The 17,601-nt window shown below is 39.2% G+C and overlaps 1 long non-coding RNA gene across 2 annotated transcripts in view; it reads left to right on the plus strand.

Annotated features, from left to right (window-relative positions):
• Nucleotides 1-17,601, plus strand: part of LOC137204465 (uncharacterized) — a 248,106-nt gene that overhangs the window by 124,952 nt on the left and 105,553 nt on the right. For both annotated transcript variants that reach the window (XR_010933639.1, XR_010933640.1), the window contains one exon: nt 10,564-10,666. This is a non-coding gene — a long non-coding RNA (uncharacterized lncRNA). The remainder of the gene's footprint in view (nt 1-10,563; nt 10,667-17,601) is intronic.

Below are 17,601 nucleotides of genomic sequence, written 5' to 3' on the forward strand. Positions count from 1 at the left end.
AAACAAGGAAGGATTTTCCCCCACCGGCTTCAGAGGGAGCACGGTTCTGATGACAGCTTGATTCAGACTTCTGGCCTCCAGACTGTGAGGCAATACGTTTCTGACGTTTTAAGCCACCCAGTTTGTGTTACTTTGTTTTAGCAGCCCTAGGAAACTAATATGGGTTCCTTCAGGACGAGCCTTAGGGTTCTTCATTAATGAGCTGGAATCTCCTAAAACTTTGCACCTGGTGAATATCAAAAAAAAAAATCCTGTCATCAGACTTGAAAACCTTTTAAGATGAACAGCTATCCACTTCCATTTTTTTCTTTTTTCCCTCATAACTGGTCATTTTTTCTTATGCTGCTTGAAAGAATCTTCTCATTCCATGAGGAAGTGAGATTGCCCACCCTTTCTTCACTCAGTCTGGGTCACTGCTGAGGAGTTACTTTGGCCTACTGCCCCGTCTAGCCCACTGTGGCATCTCTCTACCCTTTAGCCCTGGAGTTCATCAGGAAATAAAATGCTGAGACGGTCAAAAAAGATGAAGCAGGTTATTCTGTTCCTATCAAGTTTTGCCTTAAGATGTTTTCCCCTGGCTTGTCTGTTTATGCTATATCCAAGAAGAGTCACACAAGAATAAGCACTTGATTTTTCTTTGGAGTCCATCACCCCTATACTTTAAAGAAAGTGGGAAAGTATGAGCTGACCCATCTGAAACTCTTTTTTGTAGATAACAGCTCTAAAACAGCAAATCACTACCCTCTGATAGGAGTGAAACCTTATGGATTGCTTTAAAATGACTTGGAGTGGGAGAAAAGTAAAATCATTGAGCTCTTTTTATAAAGGTCAGACTGACTGACTACCTCAAATGATCACACTTATTTTACTTAGTCATATTTTCCAAGCAAGGATGAATATATTTCTGGTTTCTTTTTTTCTCCAGTGACCTTCATCCGCCCACCTACCACCTTTTCTTCTTAGTATGTTTTCTCCTTGCTGCCTCACCCACCTACCTACTTCCCATCCATTTCCAAAAGAAAGCTTTGCATGAAAGATGTGCCTATTAATAATGGTATTAAGTTGGAAGGGTGGGGCAGGAAATGAAAGCAGTTTGTCAAGTATAAGTCTTCTGGGAGTTGGGGTGCCAGGAGGGAAGAGCAGGTACCCCTATATCTCAGTGCATGCACCCTTTCTGCCTTCCCTTCAGTCCTCTCCACTAAGGGCCTTGACATGGGCTTGTGGCCTCAGGATGAAGAATTTACAGCTTCTCTCTTCTTCCTCTTGTACAGCTGGTTCCCAGTGGCAATTTTGAGACGTTTGTATTAACCCTTTTATTCTGTGTGCAATGTCCTAAAGGATGAATAAATTTTTAGGGTCCTTTTCCTTCACATTGGTTCAAATCCTGATTCTAACAGCTGTAACCAAATTATTTAACTTCTTTGAGTTCTAATTAATTTCTTTTTTTAATTGAAGTATAGTTGATTTACAGTGTTGTGTTAGTTTCAGGTGTACAGCAGTGATTCAGTTTTACATACACACACACACACACACACACATACATATATATTCTTTTTCAGATTCTTTTCCATTATAGGTTATATTACAAGATATTGAATATAGTTTCCTGTGCTATACAGTAGGTCTTTGTTGTTTATTTATTTTATACATAGTAGTGTATATCTGTTAATCTCAAATTCCTAATTTATTACTCCCTTCCCTGCTTTCCCCTTTGGTAACCAGAAATTTGTTTCTATTTGTTTTGAGTCTATTTCTGTTTTGTAATTAAGTTCATTTGTTTCATTTTTTTAGATTCCACATATAAGGGATATCATATGATATTTGTCTTTCTCAATCTGACTTACTTCACTTAGTATGATAATCTCTAGGTCCATCCATGTTGCTGCAAATTGGCCTTATTTCATTCTTTTTATGGCTGAGTAGTATTCCATTGTATAAATGTGCCACATCTTCTTTATCCATTCATCTGTCGATGAACACTTAGGTTGCTTCCATATCTTGGCTATTGTAAATAGTGCTGCAATGAATATTGGGGTGCTTGTATCTTTCCAAATTAGAGTTTTCATCTTTCCCGGATATATGCCCAGGGGTGGGATTGCTGGATCATATAGTAACTCTAATTTTTTATCTGTAAAGTAGGACTAAAAATTATCTACCTTGCTGAGTTGGTGTAAGGATTAAATGGCAACGTTTATGGCCTTGAACAAGCACTCACTAAAACAGGTAATAGATTATCACTAATATTGTTAACATAATAACAATAAGAAATGGAGAAAAATTAAATGTCTTCAATGAAAAAAAGAGATGCTTTCAAAGATATTTTGTTTTGTATAATGATGTGTGTATTAGTCAGGGTTCCAGAGAAACAGAACGAATAGTGGGTATAGAGTGAGAAAGAGAAATAGATTTATTTTAAGGAATTGGCTCACGGGATTGTGGAGACTGGCAAGTCCAAAATCTGCAGGGTGGGCCAGATATTGTTAACATTTGGCTCCACGCTCATTTCCAGTTGGCTGTCAATATTCTGCTTTGGAACAGATTCTTGTGTAGATCCATCAGGAAAGAGAAATCTTTGTCTACATATGAACCATTGTGCTAAGACTTTCTGAGATTTCCTAGACATCATTCACCTTTAAGAGATGGTGTTGAAGGAGTGGAAGGCACCTGGTTCCTTTTGCCTCTTGTCTGTCTGGAAGCACTTTTTGAAGTGGGAGTACAAAGTCTTCCTTGGCAGGCGAAAAAGGAAGTTGGAGACTGGAGTTGGGCCTGGGATGAAGGGCAATGGGGCTATATCATAAGTAGGCCTTGCTGATGGGCTTTGGAGTGCATAGCACAAAGGCATGGGTAGCAATATATTTGATGCAAATCTCCAATTGCTTAGATGCTTATTAATGTATCTTTCCCCTAACACTTGTGTGAAGTAGATATTATACTAGTTTTGTAGATGGAGACCCACGATGCTGAGCTTGCTGTCTCCCAGGTCAGCTAGTGGGAGGGCAAAGGTAATACCTAAGCAATTTCTTCCATCTTTCTCCATAAGGGCAAATGCTAATGGTACCTAACTAAATGACTCTTTCTATGTAGCTCCAAAAAATCTAGAAACAAATGCTGGAGAGGGTGGGGAGAAAAGGGAACCCTCTTGCCCTGTTGGTGGGAATGTAAATTGATACAGCCACTATGGAGAACAGTATGGAGGTTCCTTAAAAAACTAAAAATAGAACTTCCATATGACCCAGCAATCCCACTACTGGGATTATACCCTGAGAAAACCATAATTCAAAAAGAGTCATGTACCACAAGGTTCATTGCAGCTCTATTTACAATAGCCAGGACATGGAAGCAACCTAAGTGTCCATTGACAGATGAGTGGATAAAGAAGATGTGGCACATATATACAATGGAATATTACTTAGCCATAAAAAGAAACAAAATTGAGTTATTTGTAGTGAGGTAAATGGACCTAGAGTCTGTCATACAGAGTGAAATAAGTCAGAAAGATAGAAACAAATACCGTATGCTAACACATGTATATGGAATCTAAAAAAAAAAAAAAAAAAAAAAGGTTCTGACGAACCTAGGGGCAGGACAGGAATAAAGATACAGACGTAGAGAGTGGACTTGAGGACACCAGGAATGGGAAGGGTAAGCTGGGATGAAGTGAGAGAGTAGCATTGACATATATACACTACCAAATGTAAAATAGATAGCTAGTGGGAAGCAGCCACATAGCACAGGGAGATCAGCTCGGTGCTTTGTGACCACCTAGAGGGGTGGGATAGGGAGGGTGGGAAGGAGACACGAGGGAGGAGATATTGGGATATACATATATATATATATATATATATATATATATATATATATATATATATATATATATATGGCTGATTCACTTTGCTATAAAGCAGAAACTAACACACCATTGTAAAGCAATTATACTCCAATAAAGATGTTAAAATAAATAAATAAATAAATAAATAAATAAATAAATAAATGTTTCTGTGAAGGTATTTTTTAACGGAGATAAGATTTAAACGAGTAGATATTGAGTAAAGTGTATTACCCTTCATAATGAGGGTGGGCCTCATCCAATCAATTGAAGGCCTTAATAGAAAAAAACTAACTTCACTAGAAGAGGGAATTCTGCCAGCAGACTGCCTTCAGATTTGAACTGCAGCTCTTCTCTGGGTTCCATTCTTCTGGCCCACCCTGCAGATTTTGGACTTGCCAGTCTCCACAATTCCGTGACCCAGTTCCTTAGAATAAATCTATTTATCTTTCTTACTCTATACCCACTGTTCATTCTGTTTCTCTGGAACCCTGACTAATACACACACCATTATACAAAACAAAATATCTTTGAAGGTATCTCTCTTTTTCATTAAAGACATTTAATTTTTCTCCATTTCTTATTTTCTATTTCTGGAAAGTATATAATTCCTTGATAGATCTTCTTCCTTTCATTTTTCGGTCAGCTTCATTGACTTACATACAATAAAATTCACGAAGCTCATTTCCAATTTGATGAATTTTGACAATTTTATACAGTTTCACAACCCACCAAATCATTATACAGAACATTTCTATCACACGAAAATTTCCAGCTGTCCTCTTGCAGGAAGCTGTCCCTTTCCTAACCTTCTGGTCCCAGGCAACCACTGATTTTCTTAGTATCATTACAATTTTGCTTTTTCTAGAATTTACTAAAAAATGAATTCATAGAGTGTACAGTCTTTGTATTTCTTTTTTCTTTTCTTTTCTTTTTTTTGCGGTACGCGGGCTTCTCACTGTTGTGGCCTCTCCCGTTGTGGAGCACAGACTCTGGACGCTCAGGCTCAGCGGCCGTGGCTCACGGGTCCAGCCGCTCCGTGGCATGTGGGATCTTCCCGGACTGGGGCACGAACCCGTGTCCCCTGCATCAGCAGGCGGACTCTCAACCACTGTGCCACCAGGGAAGCCCCTCTTTGTATTTCTTAATGTCATACTTTTGAGAATATTCCATATTGTTGCATACATCTATACCTTGTTCCTTTTTTATTGTGTTCTCCTTTAGGATAATAATCACATTTTGTTTATCCTTGCATCAGTTGAGGGATATTTAGATTATTTACATTTTGAGCTATTATAAAGGAAGTTGCTATGAGCATTTGAATCACATCTTTGTGTGGACATATGCTTTCTTTTCTTTGGGTAAATATATAAAAGAGAAATTACTGGGTCATAGAGTAGTGTATATTTATCTTTATAAGAGTATAAAAGTATATAAGAGTATAACTGTTTTCTAAAGTGTGTTCCCATGTATAATGTATGAGAGTTTGAGTTGCCTCACATTCTTTCAGACACTTGGTAATTTTGGCAGTTCTAGAGGGTGTGTAGTATCTCACTGTGTTTTTAAGTTGCATTTGCTAATGGTTAATCATGTTGCACGTCTTTTCTTGTGCTTATTTATCATCTATATATCTTCTTGGTTGAGCTCTCTATTCAAATCTCTTACTCATTTTAAAAAGCGTTTTCTTTATTAAGTTGTAAGAGTTCTTTATATATTACGGACACAAGTCTTTTAATAGATCTATGTTTTACAAATATTTTCTTCTAGTCTTTGGATTGCTTTTTAATTTTCTTAAAAATGTCTTTGAAAAGCAAATTTTTTAAAAGTTTAATTTATCAGTTTTGGGGTGTTTTTCGTGTCCTATTTAAGAAATTTGGCCTTATTCAAGGTCACAAAGATTTTCTTCTATATTTCTTCCTAGAAGTTTTGTCGTATTAGCTCTAAATTTGTAGGTGTATAATGTACTTTTAGTTATATTTTATATGTGGGGTGAAGTAAAGGTGGAGTACATTTATTTTGTTTTGACCTTGGATGTTCAATTGTTCAAGTACGATTTGTTGAAAAGAGTATTGTTTCCCAACTGAATTACCTTGGTGCCATTGTTGAAATCAATTGACCATATAAGTGTGAGTTTATATCTAAATTCTCTATTTGCTTCCATCGACCTGAATGTCTATTTGTACACTGTATCATGCTGTTCTGGTTGCTAAGGTAGTAAAGTAAATCTTGAAATCAATGGAGTATGTCCTCCAACTTTGTTATCTTTTCCCAAATTGTTTTCTCTAGTCTACATAAATTTTATAATCAGATTGTCAATTTAAAAAAAAAAAAAAGCCTGATGAGCATTTGATTGGATTACACTGAATCTATGTTAGTTGGGGGAAAATTATCTTTAAAATATTGAGTCTTCTCTCCACCAAAAATAATGTTAAAACTAAGAAATGATTTTAGTAAAGTTGAAGGATACAAAATCAGTATACAAAAATTAGTTGCATTTAAAAAAATTTTATTTTATTGAAGTATAGTTGATTCCCAACGTTGTGTTAATTTCTGCTGTACAGCAAAGTGATTCAGTTATACCTATATATACACTCTTTTTCATATTCTTTTCTGTTATGGCTTATCACAGGATATTGAATATAGTTCCCTGTGCTATATAGTACACCAGCAAAAGAGTTTCAGAAATAAAAATTAAGAAAACAATCTCATTTAAAATAGCATCAAAAAGAATAAAATACTTAGTAATAAATTTAACCAAAGAGGTATACTGAAAACAATAAGACATGGATGAAAGAAATTGAAGAGGACACAGATAAGTGGAGATATTCTGTGTTCATGGATTGGAAGAATTAATATTGTTAAAATATCCAGACTGCCCAAAATGATCTACAGATACAATGCTATCCCTGTCAAAATTCCAATGGCATTTATCACAGAATTAGAAAAGAAAATCCTAAAATATGTATGGAACCACAAAAGATCCCAAATAACCAGTGCAATCTTGAAAAAGGATAAAGCTGGAGGCATCACACTTCCTGATTCCAAACTGTATTACAAAGCTGTAGTACTCAAAACAGTATGGTATTGGCATAAAGACACAGACATAGATCAATGGGGTAGAATAAAGAGCCCGGAAATAAACTGATGCCTATATGGTCAGTTAATTTTCAGCAAAGGAGCCAAGAATATGGGGAAAGGATACTCTCTTTAATAAAACAGTGCTGGGAAAACTGGATAGCCATGTTCAAAAGAGTGTCATTGAACTTTTATCTTACATCACTCACAAAAATCAACTCAACATGGATTAAATGCTTGAACATAAGACTTGAAACCATGAAACTCCTAGAAGAAAATATGGATGCTTTAATGATATGGGCAAAGGCCAAACTCCTAGGGTCACCAGTTTTCACAGTTCAGCTCTAGAAGATGATATTCAGTCAAACTCTATATGTGTCATTTTCCTGAGCTGAGCATCACAATACTTGGTGCAGTGCATGGCAGACCTGAAAACACCAGGCCTCAATTGAGTGAAATCCTTATTCAACTGGTTAGATTGGGTGCAAAACTAGAAGATAATTCCCATCTCAATAAGCTCATAGCTTGCTGGAAATTCATCCTTCTTGTTTTCTCTGGGGTAATTAGCCAAAATCAAGAGAATCACAGAGGTCAGAGAGTTAAAGTTCAGAGGGGGCCACCCTTTAGAAGTGCTGGGGTGAACTGAAATAATTGTGCACCTCTGGAAGATTAACCATTGTGTGAGGTTATCACAGGCCCTAGAGTCAGACTGTGCAGATTTGAATTTTGGCTCTGCCTCTTATTAGCTGTGTGACCTTAACTCTTCTGTGCCTCAGTTGCCTCATCTGTAATATGGGTATAAAATTGTACTTTCATCATGTTGTTGTAAGGCATACATATATGAGTTAATGTATAAAGGAATACATAAAATGAGCTAAAACATAGATTGAGACTTGGAAAAGTATCTGGCAATGAAGATACATTCAAGTGTTGGCCATTTTATAATTTTCTTTATTTAAAAACGATCGATAGCCTGTTAGGTGGGTCCTGTACAACCTCAGGAAATAAAGACATTTTTCCTTGGTTATATCTGTTTCAGTTCCTTTATCTGTGCCCAATCCTACAGGGCTTTGCTGTCACTGAAGTTTCCAAGCTGCAAATTGAATTGATAAAATAATTCCCCATGATTGCTTAAGATCTTTCTCCCCAGGAACATTTGCATTTTTATAGGAGACTCTGGAAGATACAAAAAGATCCTAGTTCTTATAATTAATTGCTGTTTCTGGCGTTTTGGGCAGGCCTGCTATGCTGTACAACTCCAGGGGGTGTCATACTTGGCAGCCAGTGATGGAAATAATTTGATATAGTGGTTTTCAAACCTTGCTCACTGGCATCTCTGGAATTATGTAGGGAATAGAAAGAGAAAACTCAAAGGGCCCTGTTTCCCCCTACCACCTATAGGATCTTCTGTCTGATTTCCATATTGGACATCTGTCTACTTTAAAAAGAAGGTTTAAAGTCCACAGGTTTAGGGTAAGATCACTTTTTTTAAGAGAATGAATTTATAGAATGGAAAGGTCTCACCAGGAGAGTATTGAAATCCTTGTGGCTTCGACAAAGCTAGTCTGCTCTGGGATAATGCATGGGATCCTCATGATCAAGTAGCCTGTTACTGTTCACAGTGTACCTTTTCACTTCATCTTTGCCAGGTGATCCGGACCCCTTGTGGCTTGGTGAAAACCAAGTGTCATTGTGTGATTGATACAGTTGAATACTGAGACAGTTGATTTCTTCAAATGCCAAAGGTCTCTTGAATTTCCTATCCACAAATATGTTTATTTAGCAAATCAAAGGGATTTACATAAAACTTTATTTTCTGATTATGGAAAAAATAGAATAAAATTTTTACGTTCTCTCCATTCTCTACTTTTGACCTTTAGGATCTCAGCTTTCAGTCTTTTTTTTTTTTTTTTTTAACGTTCACAGAACGTGCACACCTTTTAAATATGGTCATTCACTATTAGAACCTGAAGAGGGTATCTTGATCACCTCCCAGCAGGGAAGAGATTTCTCTTTATCACATGTCATAGAAGCCTACATCTTAAAATGCTGTGAATGGAAATATATTGTAAAATTTCTTTAAAATACACAGCACATCCCGTAGAGACTGACATCTGAGAATTGCCTGAGTTAAGTTACATAAAATGCCCAAGATAGTGTAAGGTAAAGGTTGGGTCCTCATGTAAAAATGACAGGAAACATCAGCAGTGGAAAGATTGCAGGGGTGGAAAGAATGCCTATACTACTGGGTATTGTCTTTTCTCATCAAAAGCCTTATTTTCCCTTCCTGTGAGTAGATCTAAGCCCCATCCACTTTACTGTTCCAACCAGTAATGTTCACTGCTTCTGATACTTACTCTGCTTCACTGGCCTATTGTGATGAATCATCAACACAGAACACAGTAAGCCCCCATTAATTCATACCTGGGAATGACTGGCCAAAATAACTGAGTAGGACATTGGTTGTGCTTTCAAGGTGGAAAGGGATCAAGAACTGTCTGTGATCCCCAATCCTGGTCAATCCTTTAAACAGATTCAAAAGGGAGCTTGTAGTTTGCTTGTATTTATGAATTTTGTAGTTTTCTTGTGTGGATGACTTTCTACCTTGCAATGGAGTGATGGTTGTGATGGAGCATAGGAAGGAGCACGTTCATAAGGATATTCACCAGCAAATGGGGGGTGTTTGCCGGTCTCCAGACATCCATAAAACACTTGTGGTTTCTCGTAATTATCCCGTTTCTTCGACTTAGAACAGAGCTGTCCAATGAATTTTTTTGCAGTGATGGAAATATTCTTCTACACTGTCCACTATGGTCACCACTAGCCACATGTGGTTATTGAGCACTTGAAGCTAGTGTGACTGAAATTTAAATTTTATTTCAGTTTGCTTAACTTTAATTTAAATAGCCATATGTGGCTATAGGCTACTGTATTCAGACAGGGCAGATAGAATGTTTTATTCAGTTCATCTCAGTCAACATTCTGTCAAAATTTACGAGGTCCACCTGCGCTGAGGTTTCTCCTGAAGTCTCCAGCTAAAAGACTTCCTTGTGTTAGTTACTGAGCACTGTAACTGGACCCTAGAAGTGGCACATATCTATCTTGCCCCATATTGTTCTTTCTGTCACCCCTGACCCCACTCCAGATGTTAAGAAATTTATTGAGAGAAGGGACTAATTAGAGAGCTTGTGCTTAATAAAAACTCACTGAGCATTTGTTGAATAAATGCAAAGTTGCACCAACCATAAATGTCTGAATGCTAACTTATGTACTGCAGAAAGCGTAGATATTACTAGGCAACAGATACATACCCATTGAGGTTCATGCGTTCAAAAGTGTAGCCAGTTAGATGGCACGTGTCCTGGCTGTGTGAGAGAAACTGGGTCAGTAGAATAGGTGGGAGAGAATGACTAATTCATAAAGTGACCACAGGGTGTTAGCCTATTTTATTTGGCTTGGAGGCAAAAATAATTGTGGAGACCGGAAGTACTAATGATTTTTATTAAAGTAAATGAGGGGGCGTGGCCACTCAGTACACTAACACTTTATGAAGAATTCTGGGATCAGTCCTGGTAAAATAGTGATAAATTCATCCTGACCCACGCTTTTTTCCAGAATTAGTTTGTAAAATGATGAACTCTCACTTCCTAAATTTTCTGCAGATGCTACCATTGCTGGGGAAATGTCACTGTTAGAGAATAGAAAACTGTTATTCCAAAGAGTACTGAAGACTGACTGAATGAGGTCTGGAGCATTATTGAAATGGTAAGATAAACTCAAGTACTTTCTGATAAAAGAAAAATTCTTTTTAAAAAATGTGGTCCCTTCTGAATTATGGCCAAATGTCACCGAATCATTTTCAGTGAAATTTTATCTGTTAATGGGGAGGAGATGGGACGAGGCTCTGAGCTCCTCCTGGCAACCCTGCAGCTGAGGCTGTTCTCCCTTGAGATAGCTGGTAATGGAAGCAGCTGAAGCTGGAGGTCATTAACATTTTGAGAACACCACAAACTGACACTGTGTAATATTATGACATTTCATCCCGAGACATTTAATCTCTTTTAATCAGTGTTTATGTTGGGGATACTTCACAGTTATTTGCTTTTGCATAAAAATGGAACACTTTGGCATGTCATTAACATAAGACTGGTTTACTTTATTACTCATTGCAATTGTTTCTAGATCTCTCTCTCTCCCTCCCTTCCCCTTCCCCTGTACCTCTCTCCCTCCCTTCCCCTGTACCTCTCTCCTCTCCCTTCCTCCTTTTCTTCTCTTTTCCCCCTTTTCCTCTCTTCATCGTTTCTGGCTTTTGCTTTCACCTACGCTTTTTTTTTTTTTTTTTTTATGCGGTACGTGGGCCTCTCACTGCTGTGGCCTCTCCCGTTGCGGAGCACAGGCTCTGGACGCGCAGGCTCAGCAGCCATGGCTCACGGGCCCAGCCACTCTGCGGCATGTGGGATCTTCCTGGGCCGGGGCACGAACCCATGTCCCCTGCATCAGTAGGTGGACTCTCAACCACTGCGCCACCAGGGAAGCCCTCACCTATGCTATTTTTGAAAGCCCTTTCAAATTTTCCCTTTGCTGATATTCTTCCTGGGATGTTAGTGATCTGAGGTTCTCAGGCTACCTTCTTAGTAAACTTCCGCTGGAGAGTCTGGAAGAAAACCCACCTCACCTCTCTGAAAAATGCTCATGGTCCCCATCGTCCTAAGTTAGGAGCCACTTGTTCCCCTCTGAATGTTCCTCCAGCCAGGGATGACTTCCCTGCACGTACTTTTCTTCTCCCCTAACCCTAACACCCCACCCCACTCCCCACCCGCTACCCCCCCCTTTGCTTCTCTCATTTGCTTCAGATATTGTTGTAAGCTTCCAGCATCTGTCCTCATGTCACCAATTCTTTTTCCTCCTTGTGAGTGAGGTGCTTTGTCTTACTTTAAAGCTACTTCAACTTTTCTTCCCCCCGCAAAACCTTTTCATTAAATGCAAAACTGATAATTGTTGATTATTTTATATTAGAGAAAGGATATATTCCTGAACGTAAGCAAGTGGTTCCACATTTCAACCCATGAACTAGGTGTAATTTTCTTTATTTAAAACAAATGAGCATTTATGTTAAAATTATAAATCTCTTATTGTGCCAGGTCATCAAAACCTAATCTCAGTTTAGGGAAGTGTTTCTCAACCTTGACCTTGCTGACATTTGGGGCTGGGTGATTCTTTGTTTGGGGGGTGCCATTTTGTGCACCGTAGAATGTTCAGCAGCATCTCTGACCTCTGCCTATCAGATTCCAGCAGCACCCCCCACTTGTGACAGCAAAACATGTCTCCAGGTATCGCCAAATGTCTGCTGGGGAGCGAGATATTCCCACATTGAGAGCCCATGTGTTTAGTGGAGTGCCTCTTCCTTTCTGTGGGGTGATGTCTAAGAGCGAAGGCAGAGACTTGAGGGATGGAGAAGACCTTTCCTTGAAATCATTCTTCATCTACATAGACTCAAAGGAGGCGTCTCTATTCCCATTTTGACTTTGGGCCCCTGGTGCGTCTACTACGATCTTATAAATGACTTTCAGAGCAGCTGTGTCTGCTCTGCTCTCAGGCGCAAAGCTCTTCCTGCATTATTGCAAGATACTCTGTTACGTGGCCTCAGGCCTGTCCTGGTGCCATGCTGGGGAGCCAGGCTGAGGGACAGGACACAGGAATCTTGCTGGTTCCAGGCACCCCCTGGGGCTAGGGGCCCAGTTCTGTCTGATCTGGGATTCCCAGTTCCGTCTGCCGAGACCGTTCTGTAGGAAACAGAGCTTAGGAACCCACCATCATTTAACTTGGATTCTGCCGTGGCTGCTCTTGTTCCCCGCAGTCATGACCACTTTTATGTAGTCTGAGGACAAGCTGGCCTGGCTCTTCATCTGGTTTTCCAGAGATAATGTTTTATGGCTTGGGGGTTACATACTTCATAGTGATGCTTTTAACACCAAAAAGATTTTCTCTGCCATATTATCCCTTCCCTGAGGCAATGACTTCTACTGAATGAATGGGTGGGAATAAAAAGATACAAGAAAATGAGAGAAAAAAGTTTTGGTTAAAATTTCAATTATTAAAAAAACAACAAGGCTTCCCTGGTGGCGCAGTGGTTGGGAGTCCACCTGCTGTTGCAGGGGACACCGGTTTGTGCCCCGGTCCGGGAAGATCCCACATGCCGCGGAGCGGCTGGGCCCGTGAGCCATGGCCGCTGAGCCTGCGCATCCGGAGCCTGTGCTCCACAATGGGAGAGGCCACAACAGTGAGAGGCCCGCGTACCAGGAAAAAAAAAAAAAAAAAAATCACTTTTTTATTTCAGTGCTATATTACCATAGAAATATAAATATTTGGAAAACTAGATAAAGAGTCATTTTATCCTCAGCCTATAGAAGGATGATTAGGACTGTTGGGGAACAAGATATTCCCAGGGAAGCAAAGAGCTTAGCTGATGGTGGACTCCTGAGCTGGGTGTCGTGTGGGTAGGATTCCCACGATGGAATTGGGAATTTAAGATGACGTAGTATGATTTCACCTGTGCGCTGTGGTTTTGCTTTGGTTAATGAGCCAAGGGTTCCTTAGTAATCCTCTGCAGTTCTGGGCATCTGGTGATCATTGCTCTTTGCAAGGCCTCTGGTCCACTCCTCACTCCCAATTCCCCAATGTATATTTGGTTTATATTCTTCTTTTCTAAAGTATTAGTGTAAGCCATGAATTATTTCATGAGTTGTAATTTACATAGATAGTATTGGGTTCCTTATTTTTTTCACTCAGCCCTCTGTATTTAGAGTATGATGGGTCTAAACTGTTATCTCTGTTTTGTTTTAAAGTGCGTTCCTCTGATTACCAATGATTTTCGGCCCCTATCATATATTGGGTTTCTTTGGCTCTGAATTGGCTCAGATATCCTTTACTCATTTTTAAAATTTGAGATTCTTATGCTTTTTTCATATGCATGAGTTTCTTGTATATTTAGATAATCATTTCCTTGTGGTTTTATTCCTGGCAAATATCATCTCTCTGCAACAGCTTTATGTTAACTTGATTCATAGAAATTCTTAATTTGATGTGATTAAAACTATTAATGATGCTTTTGGAATTTTAAGTTCTTCCCTAACCCTAGGGCACATTATCTTCTGCCTTGGTTTCTTTTGGCTTATTTCTTTAATATACGTGGATTCCATTCTTGTAGGTGATAATAGGTATGGATTTTTTTCCATAATGAGCAGCTTTCCTATCATCGTTCACTAAACAGTGTGACTTGTGGTACCACCTTTATTATGCAGTAAATTCTGAGATACGAGTCTGTCTTACAGCCATCCTGGTCTGTAGGTCAATTTGTCTATTTTTGTATTAATATTATACTGTTTGTATTATAATGACCTTCTAGTAAGTCTTAGTAACTGTTAGGCCAAGTGTTCCATCTCATATGCTTATCATGGTGATGTTGTCTAGAATCATAACTCAGGGCTGCTTGTAAGCATCACTTTGGGGACTAGGATTTCAACATATGAATTTTTGGGGAGATACAAACATTTAACCCATAGCATAATGACAGAGAGTACGTGAATCAAGGGAAACTCTTGAACGTTGCTGGTGAGAGTGTACAAAGATACAACCAGTAGGAAAAACAAGTTGGTACTATGTTATAAAGCTTAACATGCACCTTGTCCATAATACACCAGTTCTATTCCTGTATGCATTATATACCACAAAGAAATAGTTGTTTATGTATCCAAAAAAGAGATAGAAGAATATTTGCACCAGTATCATAACCAACAAATTGGCAATAACAAAATGTCCTTAGGAAAATGAATGAACAAATTATACAATATTTGTGTAATGAAATATCTTTTCAACAGTGAAGTTGAACTACAACAATGTGTATCACCAAGGGTGAATTAAAAAGTATTATTAAGCGGTAAAAACAAGAGTGAAAAGAATGAATTTAAGATTTCAATTTTACAAATTTCAAAAAATAAGCAAAACTAACATGTATTAAAAAGTGTGATTAGGGGCTTCTCTGGTGGCGCAGTGGTTGGGAGTCCGCCTGCCGATGCAGGGGACGTGGGTTCGTGCCCCGGTCCGGGAGGATCCCGCATGCCGCGGAGCGGCTGGGCCCGTGGGCCATGGCCGCTGGGCCTGCGCGTCCGGAGCCTGTGCTCCACGATGGGAGAGGCCACAGCGGTGAGAGGCCCGCGTACCGCCAAAAAAAAAAAAAAAAAAAAAAAAAAAAGAGTGTGATTAGGGCGCAATGGTTGAGAGTCTGCCTGCCAGTGCAGGGCACATGGGTTCGTGCCCCGGTCCGGGAAGATCCCACATGCTGCGGAGCAGCTGGGCCCATGAGCCATGGCTGCGGAGCCTGTGCTTCGCAACGGGAGAGGCCACAACAGTGAGAGGCCCGTGTACTGCAAAAAAAAAAAAAAAAAAAAAAGTGTGATTAAACTGGAGAGGTTGTGGAGAAAAGGAAACCCTCCTACACTGTTAGTGGGAATATAAATTGGTGCAGCCACTACGGAGAAGAGTATGGAGATTCCTCAAAAAACTAAAAATAGTGTTGCCATATGATGCAGCAATCCCATTCCTCGGCATATATCCAGACAAAACTGTAATTCGAATAGATACATACATCCCTATGTTCATAGCAGCACTATTTACAACAGCCAAGACATGGAAACAACCTAAATGTCCATCGGCAGATGAATGGGTAAAGAAGATGTGGTATATATATATATATACACACACATACATACATACACACACAATGGAATATTACTCAGCCATAAAAAATGAAATAATGCCATTTGCAGCTACCTGGATGGACCTAGAGATTATCATACTACTCCAAGTAAGTCAGAAAGAGAAAGGCAAATACCATAGGATATCACCTATATGTGGAATCTAAAATATGACACAAATGAACTTATCTATGAAAGAAACAGACCCACAGACATAGAGAACAGACTTATGGTTGCCAAGGGAGAGGAGAGGAAGGGGAGGGTTGGATTGGGAGTTTGGGGTTAGCAGATGCAAACTATTATATATAGAATGGATAAACAACAAGGTCCTACTCTATAGCATAGGAAACTATATTCAGTATCCTGTAGTAAACCATAATGGAATGGAATTTAGTAATAAACTCACAAACTCAGGTTACTGAGTTTTATTGATGAAGAATGAGAAAGGAGAAAAGGATGATGGAGAACAAAGAAGTGTCAGTGGTTTGGATATTTTCTTTTTTAATTGGTGGTTGTTCATGGGTTTTTGCTTTTCTTTTATGTTCATAACTTGTATATGTCACATACATTCCTTTCACATATCAGATATTCCAAAATAAAAAAGTCCAAGGCAAGTACACTTATTAAAATGACAAAAATTGTCAACAGGTACTCTTTTTTCCATTATTCTAAAATAATCCCTTCCTCCTTGAAAATCACTTTCTGTCTTCTTTTACCTCCTTTGTTCCTTTTTTAAGATCAAATTTTATTGTTTTATTTTGTATTTATTTTACTTTATTTTATTTTATTTTTTTTTGCGATACACGGGCCTCTCACTGTTGTGGCCCCTCCCGTTGCGGAGCACAGGCTCCAGACACACAGGCTCAGCGGCCATGGCTCATGGGCCCAGCCACTCCGCGGCATGTGGAATCCTCCTGAACCGGGGCACGAACCCGTGTCCCCTGCATCGGCAAGCGGACTCTCAACCACTGCGCCACCAGGGAAGCCCCTGTATTTATTTTAGTTTAAGTTTTTAATCTGTTTACTCCACTTGATTGTAAGATTTATGCCCCAATTATTTTCCATTTGATCCCCTCCTATCCATTTCCCATTTTCTTGGAGCTGCAGTGTGCTTTCAGAGACTGAAGACTATATCACCTTAAATTGTTTGCTCTCATACTTTCAGTTGGATTTGGCCAATGGAAAGCCCTGGTAAACTAGAGGGTGAGAAGAGAGAGAGATTGAGGAGCCTTTTCCTGCAATTTCCTTGTCTTTGGGCAGCACCTGTATCCCTTGTACTATAGTTTCTTCCAGGCATCTCTTCCTCCGTGTCTCAAAGTCTCATTGGTTTACCATCATGTCCTGCTCGCCCATCCAACTTTAGATGTGGTGGCAGCTTCTCACTCTTGCTGGCCTTGGGGTGCCTCAACTCTCCTTATCTTGTTCTGAAACATTTCTTAACATATCTAAGCAGCTCCTTCATTAAAACCACTTAATTGGTACCATCTGGGGTAAAGTTTTCTTACTGCCAGAATCTTGTTATACACTTGGTCTACCTCAGTCACTGCTGTTTCTTCAACATCTAGAATAATACCTAACGTCACAGTAGTAACTAAAAAAAATTGTTTTTCTAAAGAAAGAAAGAATGAGGACAAATACAAAAGGTGCACTCATAGTACTTAGAATTTGAAAGGACTTTGATGGACATGTCATCCAACTTTTCCTGTTATAGGTATGGAAATGGAACCTGGATGAAACCAAGTTCACTGGAGAGGAAGTCTAGTCCCCCGAGTATAGCACTAGGTACTGATAGATGTCTTCACGAATAACAGCACAGAAAATTACCACATGATTGTGTCCCACCAGCAGCAGCTGATTAGGTCAGGGCTGGGAAACAGACATCTGTATTATGGATCTATCTATCGGCTAGTAGCAGCCCATGAGAAGTCTGGCATGAGAACTCTACCC

This window comes from Pseudorca crassidens, chromosome 13 (assembly GCF_039906515.1).
Source record: "Pseudorca crassidens isolate mPseCra1 chromosome 13, mPseCra1.hap1, whole genome shotgun sequence".
In the NCBI taxonomy this organism is placed as follows: Eukaryota; Metazoa; Chordata; class Mammalia; order Artiodactyla; family Delphinidae; genus Pseudorca; species Pseudorca crassidens.